Source organism: Anabrus simplex, chromosome 7, assembly GCF_040414725.1.
Source record: "Anabrus simplex isolate iqAnaSimp1 chromosome 7, ASM4041472v1, whole genome shotgun sequence".
In the NCBI taxonomy this organism is placed as follows: Eukaryota; Metazoa; Arthropoda; class Insecta; order Orthoptera; family Tettigoniidae; genus Anabrus; species Anabrus simplex.
The window spans coordinates 99,182,150-99,194,312 of NC_090271.1; positions in this window are offsets into that span (position 1 = coordinate 99,182,150).

Sequence of the window (12,163 nt, forward strand, 5' to 3'; positions counted from 1 at the left end):
TAGCGACTTACATGCTCTCTCCTTTACATCCTAATCATAACCTCTAAATACCCCTATAACCATATAAAGAGATCTGTAACCTCGTTAATGTGATTCTAGGGCTCGGATTCGAGCATATTAGCAATTTTTTTCCTAAAGAGTACACATTGAAAGAAGCCTTTCAGTGGTATTTTCATCTCCCTGGGACCAACCGAATTTATGGAGCATATAAATGCATAAAACCGCTGTTTTCAGAATACAAGCATATAAATTCATATTCTTGTGGTTTTCGTCTAAATAGTTTGTTTTTCTTCGAATTCTTCCCCGAGTTCGGGCCCTGACCATACTTAAGGTTCTAAAATAGAAATAATTATTGAAAAGCCTATTTGGTGCGAATAATAGAACCGCAGGTTTTTTTAATCTTTAGTGAGGTCATTCACACATCCTGATTGAACTTTGCCGGATTAAAGTGCAACTCGTCAAATAAGCGATGGAAGCCCCAAGCATCCTTACACTTTGAAATGTGACGTATTTTAGTGGTGTGCCTAGGAATCTCTGAGTGTTTTACTCCGACGATGTGCAAAGGAAGACCCTGACTCGTTTTCTACTGACGGGAAAATTCTTTTCTGCAAAATGTGCGAAAAAGAGGTAAGTTCTTATTGACATTTTCACATCTACGTCCTTAAAGATATTACTGGTCAAACGGTTGAAATTTCAAGTAAGCCGTATGTGCAGCATACGGTGCCTACCTACTAGGTAAGTAGAGATAAGTCTAAGAATTCGGAGTGTAGACCCGTTAGATCCTCAGATTTTACATTTCCGAGACGGAAATTGACGTTTGGATTTGCTATTTTTTCATAGGATGGTTGAGAGGGTGCTCGTATTTCTACTGCAATATTTGAAAATAATTTCATCGTCCACAATGCTTTATTTTTGTTCATTCAATGTATTTTTTTCTCACTTATGCGTACCTACCTATTTATTTTCAGATCAAGATTTCGGAGGGTTTTCAATTTTCCCAACATAAAGCTACAAGTGGGCACTCAGCAAAAGTTGAAGAATTAAAAAAAAAAAAGAAAATCGAAGAAACAAGCGCTGATACAACCTTTGTTCAATCAGCAACAGCACTCGGACGAGTTCTCTTCCAGAGGTTGTAGGGCGTTTTTAAGCGCCAACATACCCCTCTACAAGGTCGAACATGCTGAGATTAGAGCTCTCTTCAAGGACTTTGCAGGAAGAGAGTTGCCTCATGAGTCGACCCTACGTAAAAATTACGTTTCTTTAGAGTATGAAAAGGTATGAATTCATGCACGATTGCCGTATTCCGCATTCTCGTTTAAACAATTTATAAGTAATTTTAACATGGATCTGGCTCTGTCATAATGAAGGTAATCTCTCGATAATACCTTCATTCCACGAAGAATATTCATTCAGGTATTTTCTTCACCAGGTTCTACACGCAATCAGGGACGACTTCAGGAGCCACCCAATTTGGTTATCTATCGACCAGACCACAGACAGTTGTAGAAGATACATGGCCAACGTTATTGTTGGAAAACTCAGTCCCAGTGAACCGGGGAAGGGCCACCTAATTCTGTGCAGGGAGCTAGATATGACAAACCATGGTACCATTGTGCGAACAGTGCAAGCAGCTCTGCGTAAGTATATTTCTGTTAATTTATTTTTCGAGCGTTTTGCCAAAGGAGAATAAGTACAGTCTGCCTCTAATTTCAATGCATTCTACGTATGCTCAGTGAAGACTCTCATAGTTCTGATAGTTAAATATATCTTACAGTCGTACGGCATGTCAGAATCCCATTAACTGATCGGTTCACCCTTCATTTTATGCATTCCTGTTTCAGGCTTGCTGTGGCCAACCTTTTCAGATGAGGAGGTAAATAAAGTACTCGCATTGGTGACTGACGCTGCTCCCTACATGATTAAGGCTGGGAAGAGCCTCAAGCTTCTCTACCCGAAGATGTTACTTGTCTTGCCCACGCAATGCACAGAGTTGCTGAGGAGCTGCGCGAAACATCGTCCAGCGTCAACAGCGTAATTTCTTCAGTGAAGAAAATTTTCGTCAAGGCTCCTTCTCACGTCCGTGCCTTCAAGACGACAGAGCTCCCTTTACCTCCCGAGCCCATATTGACGCGATGGAGAACTTGGATCTTGGCTGCCTTGTATTACGCTGAAAATCATAGGGCAATTGAAGAGGTAAGACTAGTTGAAATGTTTAGAATCTTTTCGTTTTCGAGGTTTTCTCTATCATTCTTTTCATATCTTTTATCTTTACTCCATCATACGGCGCCTAATTTTGTAATTTTCTCAGTTATTCTCCTCGGTTAATGTTTTTCATTTATATTTTTCCCAGGTGATCAATACGTTTGATGAGGCGGACAGCAAGTACATCGCGAAAGCTAAGTCTGCTTTTAAAATGAAGGGCTTGATGCCATCCTTGACTTTCATAAAAGCCTACATGAGCGTCATTCCTGAGGCCATCCTAAAGTTGGAATCGCGAAGGATGGGGTTGGTTGAAGTGGTCGCTACAATATAAGGAGTCGTCCAAGAAGCCGACTCGTGGCCTGGAGAGACTGGGAAAACCGTGAAACAAAAATTGGAGTTCGTGCTGGCTCGAAATCCCGATTGGAGTGCAGCGTTGGACTTGGAGAGGATGCTGCGTGGCGAGTCTGAACCGTCAGAGGATTTTCCGAAGTACTCTGCACAAGAAGCAGAATCATTCAAGTATTTACCTCTCGTGTCAGTTAAAGTCGAAAGATCGTTCTCATCATTGCAACTTTTATTGACTGATTTAAGAAAATCATTCAAAACTGAAAACATAGAAAAAATTCTTGTTGTACAGAGCAATGCAGATCTACTTCATTGACTCGCCTAATTCTGAACATCTTGTAAATGAACTTTTAAACTGTAACTTTTATAAGAAAACTTCTCATGTGTATACTTGAAACTTGAATGCGAGTATATCGCAGTGTATCATACATACAATTAGAGAATAAAGCTCGTATATAAAGATATGTTATTGGTTTTTTCGTTTCACTTCCCTTTCTATAGTTTTTAACGGTGTTTTTCGAGCATATTCTGCATATTTAACCGCATATAATGGTGTTTTCGAGCATATCTATCGAGCATATAACACATGGTTTTCGAGCATATCTGGAGATTTTATCGAGCATATCGATCCGAGCCCTAGACTGATCACCCTAATGAAGAACTTTCCTTATGTTAACACCTAGGGACTTACAGTGATCCCCTATACCCTGAGGTACTTTCACCCCATCAACACTGTAATTAAAAATGACAGTAATATCCTCTTGGTGATACTTACCACCTGACTTTTCACCCCACTTACCATCATACTACCATTGTCTACTGCCAAACTGCAGTCGCTCATAACCTTGTGACCGGGAGAGTTGGCCGTGCGGTTAGGGGCGCGCAGCTGTGAGCTTGCATCCGGGAGATAGTGGGTTCGAACCCCACTGTCGGCAGCCATGGAGATGGTTTTCCGTGGTTTCCAATTTTTACACCATGCACTTGCTGAGGCTGTAACTTAATTAAGGCCACGGCCGCTTCCTTCCCACTCATAGGCCTTTCCCGCCCCATCGTCACCATAAGAACTATCTGTGACAGTGCGACATAAAAAACATAAGCCTGTAACTTGTTTATTAATCTATACAAAGTAGTTTATCATCCGTAAAAACCCATGCAATTCGCTAACGAGGCAGCTATCGGGCATTTCAATTCCTATTCTATTGCCATAACAGCAAATTTCCTCTCCAGACCCGCAAATAAATATGGAGATGAAGAAACTAATTGATAACATTAATTTTGTTTAAATCATCCGGAAATACAATATTGCGAGGTAATTCACTACCTCATCGACCATGAAAACGGATCTCTCTTCTATGGTAACATAGTGCTTTGAAATTCAGGAACAGGTATATTTCTGACTTATTACCACTTTCTGGCAAGAAATCTTCAAACTGGCAACTGTACTTTATAGATTTGTTGGCAGAAACTGACATACGTATTGGTCTTCATGAAAAATGAAATGGGTTGTGGGTTTTAGTGCCTGGAGTGTCCGAGGACAAGTTCGACTCGCCAGATGCAGGTCTTTTGATTTGACACCCGTAGGCGACCTGCGCGTCGTGATGAGAATGAAATGATGATGAAGACGACACATACACTCAGCCCCCGTGCCAGCGAAATTAACCAATTATGGTTAAAATTCCCGACCCTGCCGGGAATCGAACCCCTGTGACCAAAGGTCAGCACGCTAACCATTTAGCTATGGAGCCGGACGGTCTTAATGAAAACAAAGAATTGCATCGAGCGTTACTCACAGAAATAGGTTTAGAGAACGACGCAACCACCACTACTTTCCTGAATTTCTTAAAGAACAAGTTTAATAAATCGGGTTTCTAACTTTCTTGGTATGTGTTCAAACATTCTCAAAAAATTAGGACTATTGCCCTACAAAGCCGTTTGCAAAATTTAAATGCAGTTTCATTAACCCTGTAAAAACTACAAATTAGAGATCCACATTATAACATGGCAAAAGCAAAGCAAAGTCACCTCCGTAAGGCAATGAAGGCCCTTGAAGGAGTGGAAGGTAATGGCTTCCACCATTGTTAACCTCGGCACGTGATGGGGTAGAGTGGTTAGTTCTACGCCCGGCCGCCTTTGCCCCCAGGAATTAACCTGGTACTCATTTTTGGTGTAGGCTGAGTGAACCTCAGGGCCATATGCACCTCCGGAAGTGGAAATCTCGTTTCTTAAATTTTAGGAATTCCTGACGGGGATTCGAACCCACGTCCTTCCGGGCGAACCGAGCACGCCCTTACCCCCTCGGCCAGGCAGCCCCTTTATAACATGGCACAGGCCGATTTCGTATTTTAAGATGCTATCCACTATATGACGAGCTTTTATTAGGTCTCTTGAGAAGTATGTTAACGAAGTCTTACAGTACAGTATAATAATATTCAAGATCTGTCAGCTTGCATTCGAGAGAAATTGGGTTCGAACCCTACTGTCGGTAGTCCTGAAGATGGTTTTCCGTGGTTTCCCATTTTCACATCGGGCACATGGTGGGGTTGTATCTTAAGTTAAGGCCACGGGGGCTTCCTTCCCCACTCCCATCGTCTCCATAAGACCTATCTGCGTAGGTGCCCTAGCAATTTAATTTGTAATAATAGACAGATTAATATAAGGAGGACAACAAATGAGCCAGTTACCATGAATTCAGGATCATTAAAATTTCCGTTGCTTAGCAAAAGAAGGTGAGAATTTTAATTTAATTTCTTTTTCGACCAAATTCGGACCAAAAATTCCAGTGTCCAGTGAAGAGCACATAAAAATGGAGATATGGTTGTCGCATTCCCTCTCTTTCGCATCACAGCAGTCCGGCTAAAAGTGATACAGTTGGTTAGTTAATTTCAATTTTAATTTTCGTCTCTCCTCGTTACAGATAAATTAATCTCAATCCCAATGACCTACGAATTAACCACGAAAGATTGCTTTGCAGATGTTTTATAGGTGTTAATCAGATCGACCACAGGTCCGACTCATTGGCTGAATGGTCAGCGTTGAGACCTTCGGTTCAAAGGGTCCCGGGTTCAATCCCGGCCGGGTCGGGGATTTTAATCGCCTCTGATTAATACTTCTGGCCCGGGGACTGGGTGTTTGTGTTTGTCTCAACACTTTCCTCTTCATATCCACACAACATACAACACAGACACACGCAATAGTGATTACATCCCTTCATATAGGGTTGGCGTCAGGAAGGGCATCCGGACGTAAAACAGTGCCAAATCTACGTGTGCGACACAGTTCGCACCCGCGACCCGACAGTGTGGGAAAAGCGGTAGAAGAAGAAGAATCAGATCAACTATAACACAAGAAAATATATTCCAGTTAGTAGACTTGCCCTTTCCTTTCTTTTTTCTTCATTTCTTTATTCCTGTTTGTTTGTTTGTTTGTTTGTTTGTTTGTTTGTTTGTTTGTTTGTTTGTTTGTTTGTTTGTTTGTTTGTTTGTTTGTTTGTTTGCTCTCTCAGGGGCTCACTACTTGTGTGACGAAAGTAGTGAGCAGAGGACCACAGGCAAGTCTGTGTATGGCTTCTACAGGGTGGGCAAAATAAAACTGGCCCGGGAATGACCCTTGTCAATGAACAGGAGAACTGCCCCATCACAGGAAGAGCTGGAAACCGTCATTTCGATGCACCAATCGATTGCTGTTACATGTCTACGCGTGCGCATCTCCAGCATACGTTGCTGTGGCATTAAGTGTGAGCGAGTGAGGAGAGCAGACGTGTTTAGTTAGCAGTTGAATGCAGCAGAAAAAGGTGTTCACGATAAAACAGCGCGTGTCCATAGTAGTGTTATGCGAAGCACAATTCGTGAACAACTTGTGTGAAAAACTACGCAAGACTGGAAGTGTTTTGGCAAAAATCTCCAGGAAAGTCTGCAATGCAAAACTTAGTGGCAAAATGGCGTGAAACGGGCTCTGTAGCGAATAAAACCCGTAACTATCCCAAAAACTTTCGAACACCAGAAAACACGGTTTATTCAACATGGTATGGCCGTTGACCATTGCTCAAGTGAAGGAAAGCCTGGAACGGAGATCGACGAAATCGCAACGCCCTTTATCTGTGCAGGTTCACTGAATTCTGTCGCAGTGAGTTGTTTTTTGCTCCACATGATGATGTAAATATGGTATATTGTGCTCATTTAGTTTCTGTTTAGGCTCTCTTTTGTTTTTTTTTCATTTGTTCTTTCATTATGTTTTCTGGCATTTTTTGAGCTTATATTATGTACATTATTTCTACCCCCCCCCTCCATTTTTCACTGAAGATGGCTCAAACGAGCCGAAACATGTTTGAATTCGATTACTCCGTCTAATGATGGAATATATATGATGTATTGAATAAGGAGGATACACTCATTTTTTCACCATTGTAAAGTGGAAATTAAGAGATCGTCGCGTCGAAACGTTATCAAAAAGGACCTGCATCTGTATCCTTAGATATTTACTATTGTGCATGCGTTAATTCGTCCAGACAAATCTTCACGTGTTGAGAGGAGAACTGCCCATCACAGTCACCATGATTTCGATGTAGGTATTGTCAGTATGGGTTTGAATTATAATACTCATCCTACCTCACTGCAGATGAATTCTAAAATCCTGATAAGGTCGCTTTAGAAGTGGAAGAGAAGGAAAGGGTAGGCAAAGGAGGCCAGAAGATCACCGGTATCAGGTTTGCTGACGACATGGTATTCCTCGGAGAAGAAGCCATATGACTTCAAAGAATATTATCCAGACTAGAAAAGGGAATGCAAGAGTATGGAATGAAAATAAGCGTAAAGAAAACTACGGTGGTGGGAGTATAAGACAAAGGAGATATGAAGGTAAAAACAACAGGTCAAACTGAACAGGTTGCACAGTACAGATATTTGGTGAACATGCCAACTGACAACTGGATGAGTCAGAAATAAATAATAATAACAACAAGAATAACAATGGCAAAACAAGCTTCCAAGAAAATGAAACGCTTGTTATACAACAAAATGGAGAAGGAATTAAGAAAACGATTGGCTAAATGCTCAGTGCGGAGTGTTTTTCTGTACGGTTGTCAAATGTGGACACTGAAGAAGAGAGAATTGAAGCACTTGATATGTGGGTTTGGAGAAGAATGGATAAAATAAAATGAGTGGATAAAGTGAAGAACAGTGCAGTACGAGAAAAGATCAAGGAACACAGAACTTTCCTAAACCTGATTAAAAAGAGGAAAGTGAACTGGGTGGTACATATACTGAGAGGAAAAGAACTAATAACCATTCTTGAAGGTACAGTAGAAGGGGAAAAGAAAATAGGAAAGAAAAGAATAACAATACTGAACGAAGTGAAAGGTGAAAATACCATACTACCAAACAGTTAACCTGGGACAGGAGCAAATTGATAATATAAAAATGGCGATGCGTACTGCAATGCACTCGCTCGCAGAAGTTGAGTTATGCGCGCTTCGCCATATTGGCCAGATCACCATTGCCAGTTAATTCCTTTGAGAATCATATTTTGGTGTTGTTACTTCGTCCTGTTACCAATTTGACGTAATAGAAAAGCATCTTAGTCGTGATGATACGCACTCGACTGTCGAGAACACTTTATAAATCGCAGTAGCTTAAAAGATGAGGAATTATGAGATCAAATAGCCCAGTACAATATCAAATTGCATTTAGCTCAAACATATTGCAGATTTGCAAGGTATAGCTAAAATAACGGAACATTTTTACACAGGAATATCCTATATTAGATAAATGAACAACACTGAACGGTTCATGCTTATTTAGGCCTATATAATTAGTATGTACACGTAATACCGAATACTACAAAAAATATACAAAGCAGGCCCGTGAATTAATCAGATAATTGTAAGGCCAGTAATGAAAATTTCCTACATTTCATATAATACACGAAAAACATCATCCACCACACTAACCCTATATAATTGTTGTACAATTATAAAAACCAAGACGAATATTGAAGGAAATCATAGAAATATAAAACAGGGGTGTTTAGATATCAGTACATTTCATTAAACAGTCTACCTCCATGACTGAATGGTCAGCATGTTGGCCTCCGGTCCTCCGGGTTCGATTTTCGACCGAGTAGGGGGATTTTAATCGTAATGGTTTATTTCCTTGGTTCGGAGACTCGGTGTTTGTGCAGTTCCCAACGTTTCTGCAACTCATATACCACACACCGCACTATTCTTAACCAATTTAACACACAGTTTCCTATACACGGCAGACGCCGATCACCCTTACCAGGGCACTGCCAGGCTAGCTACACGAAATAATTGAATTAATTAATCTTGTGGGTTGACTTGTAATTCAATGGAAACGAGTTGTGGAAAGTGTTTCTCAAAAATGAATACAGGTATACATTTGGAGAAATAAATTTAAGGGCAGTGGCAAATGTTCTTAACATGTTGTCATACTACTTTTGCAATTTTTTTTTTTTTTTTTTTTTTGCTAGGGGCTTTACGTCGCACCGACAGAGATAGGTCTTATGGCGACGATGGGATAGGAAAGGCCTAGGAGTTGGAAGGAATCGGCCGTGGCCTTAATTAAGGTACAGCCCCAGCATTTGCCTGGTGTGAAAATGGGAAACCACGGAAAACCATCTTCAGGGCTGCCGATAGTGGGATTCGAACCTACTATCTCCCGGATGCAAGCTCACAGCCGCGCGCCTCTACGCGCACGGCCAACTCGCCCGGTTTGCAATTTGTTAACTGAAGTCTTATCTTGCTATCGTTTACACAGACATATGATGTAGACTGATCTGAAAAGGCACTTAACATTATACAGAACTTATTACAGTACCTATCAGATCCTTAAGACTGCCGATAATAGTCCTCAGACCGAGCCAGTGGCTGCATGGGTTCGATCACGTAGCTATCAGCATGCATTTGGGAGATGGTAAGTTCGAACCCCACTGTTGGAAGCCCTGAAGATGGTTTTTCGTGATTTCCAATTTTTCACACCAGGCGAATGCTTAATTAATTAAGGCTACGGTCGCTTCCTTCCCACTCCTAGCCCTTTCCTATCCCATCGTTGCCATAAGACGTAAAGGAAATTGTAAAATTGTTTTATTTAACGACCTGCGCGTCTGGATATGGGATGATTATGATAACGAGGTAGGGAGAGGGTGAACCCGATGTCGGCACGTAGCCTTCTCCTGTCGAATAACACCAAGGGGTCTGCTCAAAGCTTTACATCGCTGTCCAACGAACTAATCACATCAACAGCGCCATATGCCCTCACACAATATAAACATTGCGGGCAGGTTTGCAATTGAATCCAGGCTTTAGGTACGTAACCCAGTGATTAGAAATTGTATACCGCCACCTGCCCTACCCTGCCGGCCAACATTCTGATGTTGAAATGTTTTCGACCAACGAGACTCGAACCGGCTAATCAAGGTGTCAGACCATATAAACGTGATGCCATAACGATCATGGCACAGCTACAAATAGAGAGGGGTTCGGCCATGCACCTAGGCTCGACCATGAATGGTGCGGTTTGGAGTGGGCAGGCAGGCCCGATGACGACATTACTGCTTCACGCAGCGGTCTCACACGAAGTCGGAGATTGAAATGGTGACGTGCAGGCCATCCGCATTGTACTATCATGCTATTGTAACGTGCATCTTTCTACCCCTCAGTCTCGCTTCCTGATACGGGGACGGGGATTCGGCGAGATAAAATTATATGGCAAGTTTTTATGGACGGATGCCCTTCCTGAAACCAACCTAAGTTGAGGAGTTAAGGAAGATGATCTGAATGATGGTGAATTCAAATATAGTGTATGAGAAGGAAGGAATCAGTTGTGACCTATGAATAGGAGCCAGTCCAAGTATGGTTCCGAAATTGTAGAGTATTCTACGGCTAAACACAAATATTGGCGTTAATTAAAGAAGATCCATTATAGAAAATGCTAGTGCGAAACAGCTTTTAGGTTATGATGGAATGAGCTAAGCGAATTTCGAAAAGTAAAGGTTGAAAGTTTACCAACTTAACTGCGGTAATATTCGATTTTTGAGATTTTGATTTAATGCTATACAATAGAACTTTCACGAAAGGAACAACTGCACATACATTGCAATTAAATTGAGTAAGGCGTGATTATACGATAAAAATCCATTTAATATTTGACTACACGCTAAGAAGGAAGACATTAGATAGAACTACACAGAAACATTGACTAAGTGAGATAGCCAGACAGACGAATGCGCGCGGCAAGCCGGTGAATCATACCTCACTTTCCATGACCTTGCAAAAATATAGCCCTGATTCCCTTCCTGACAACGTATGCTAGAAGTGCAATTACTATCTGATGGCACAAACATGCGCGAAGCCCCGGGCCTGGAGGGGAAGTAGGGGAAGGAAGGTAGTGGAGGGAGTAACTACTGCTGAGCTATTGGGAGCGAAATGGATCCTTGTCACCCTAACGTAGTAGCCAGGAGCCGATGTGAATACTTCCGTAGCAACTAGCGAAGTGGAAGTTCCTCCCTTCTCACTCACACAGCAACTCATGGATTTGTCCTCATACAAACTCATTTAGTGCGCAACTAAGACCTCGTGTCATCAGATACTAATCGCGCTTCTACACGCTGCTGCGCGAGTCTCCAATACTTGCTGTGGCGCTGTACTAATCGATTAACTGCGTCGAATAACATTTTGTGCGCATTTCCGGAGAGTATTTCTTTTAATATTTAAAGAAATTCAAGGAAAGAATTAGGTGATACGACAACAGGGTTTGTATAAATTGTCTGTTTTTATAATTCCTAGTTTTAGGCGACTAAAATGAAATGAATTTTTTTTCTCCACAAAGTGGGGCCCCCTAATCGCCGCCACTGATTCCAACTGTGAAAAAAGGAAACTACTGAAAACCAGTCTTAGCTCTTTGCCATCCCAGTGTTGCAGAAAACCTGTACGAGTTACTGCAACGTTAAACATATAGAAACAAATAATGGTTATAGCAAAGATGTTGTGGCATTTACTCATAACGACGGTTTTTTTGTAGTTTTTACCACGCCTTATTCCATTTCAGGTACTCGAGTTTCAACTTTATCGAAAGTCAACATCAGCCTATAAATACAACAGAAGATCATGCTAAGTTTTGTAGACTCATAGATTAGTCTTACAAACTAAGGTACACATAAATATCATACAAAATAAGAAACTTCTTTTAAAAACCGCTGAAAAAATGTAATGTGAACGTTAGACGTCAACACAAGTTACAGACAAATTAGAATCGGGTAGCGGAAATAAGTTAAGGGGTGGAACTGTAAAATTAATTAATCACAGAGTATTCAGGAAGAAAGTTTGTTCATTTACACATGCAGGAATGTCAATTTCAAAAATAAAAAATCAGGAGATATTTTGCAGCATATCCCGACATGTTACGACACATTATCGAGGACGTAACTTTGAAGAATATTTAACACATTATACTACTCAATTATATAAATATCTCTTATTTTTATGTATTTATTTATTTATAAATACTGAAATACTGCATGTATCTGAGCTTTAGATCACATTACTCTTCATTGTAACTGCTTTAGGCCTCTTGATACATTTCTGAACTAGATTTATGCTCAAAGC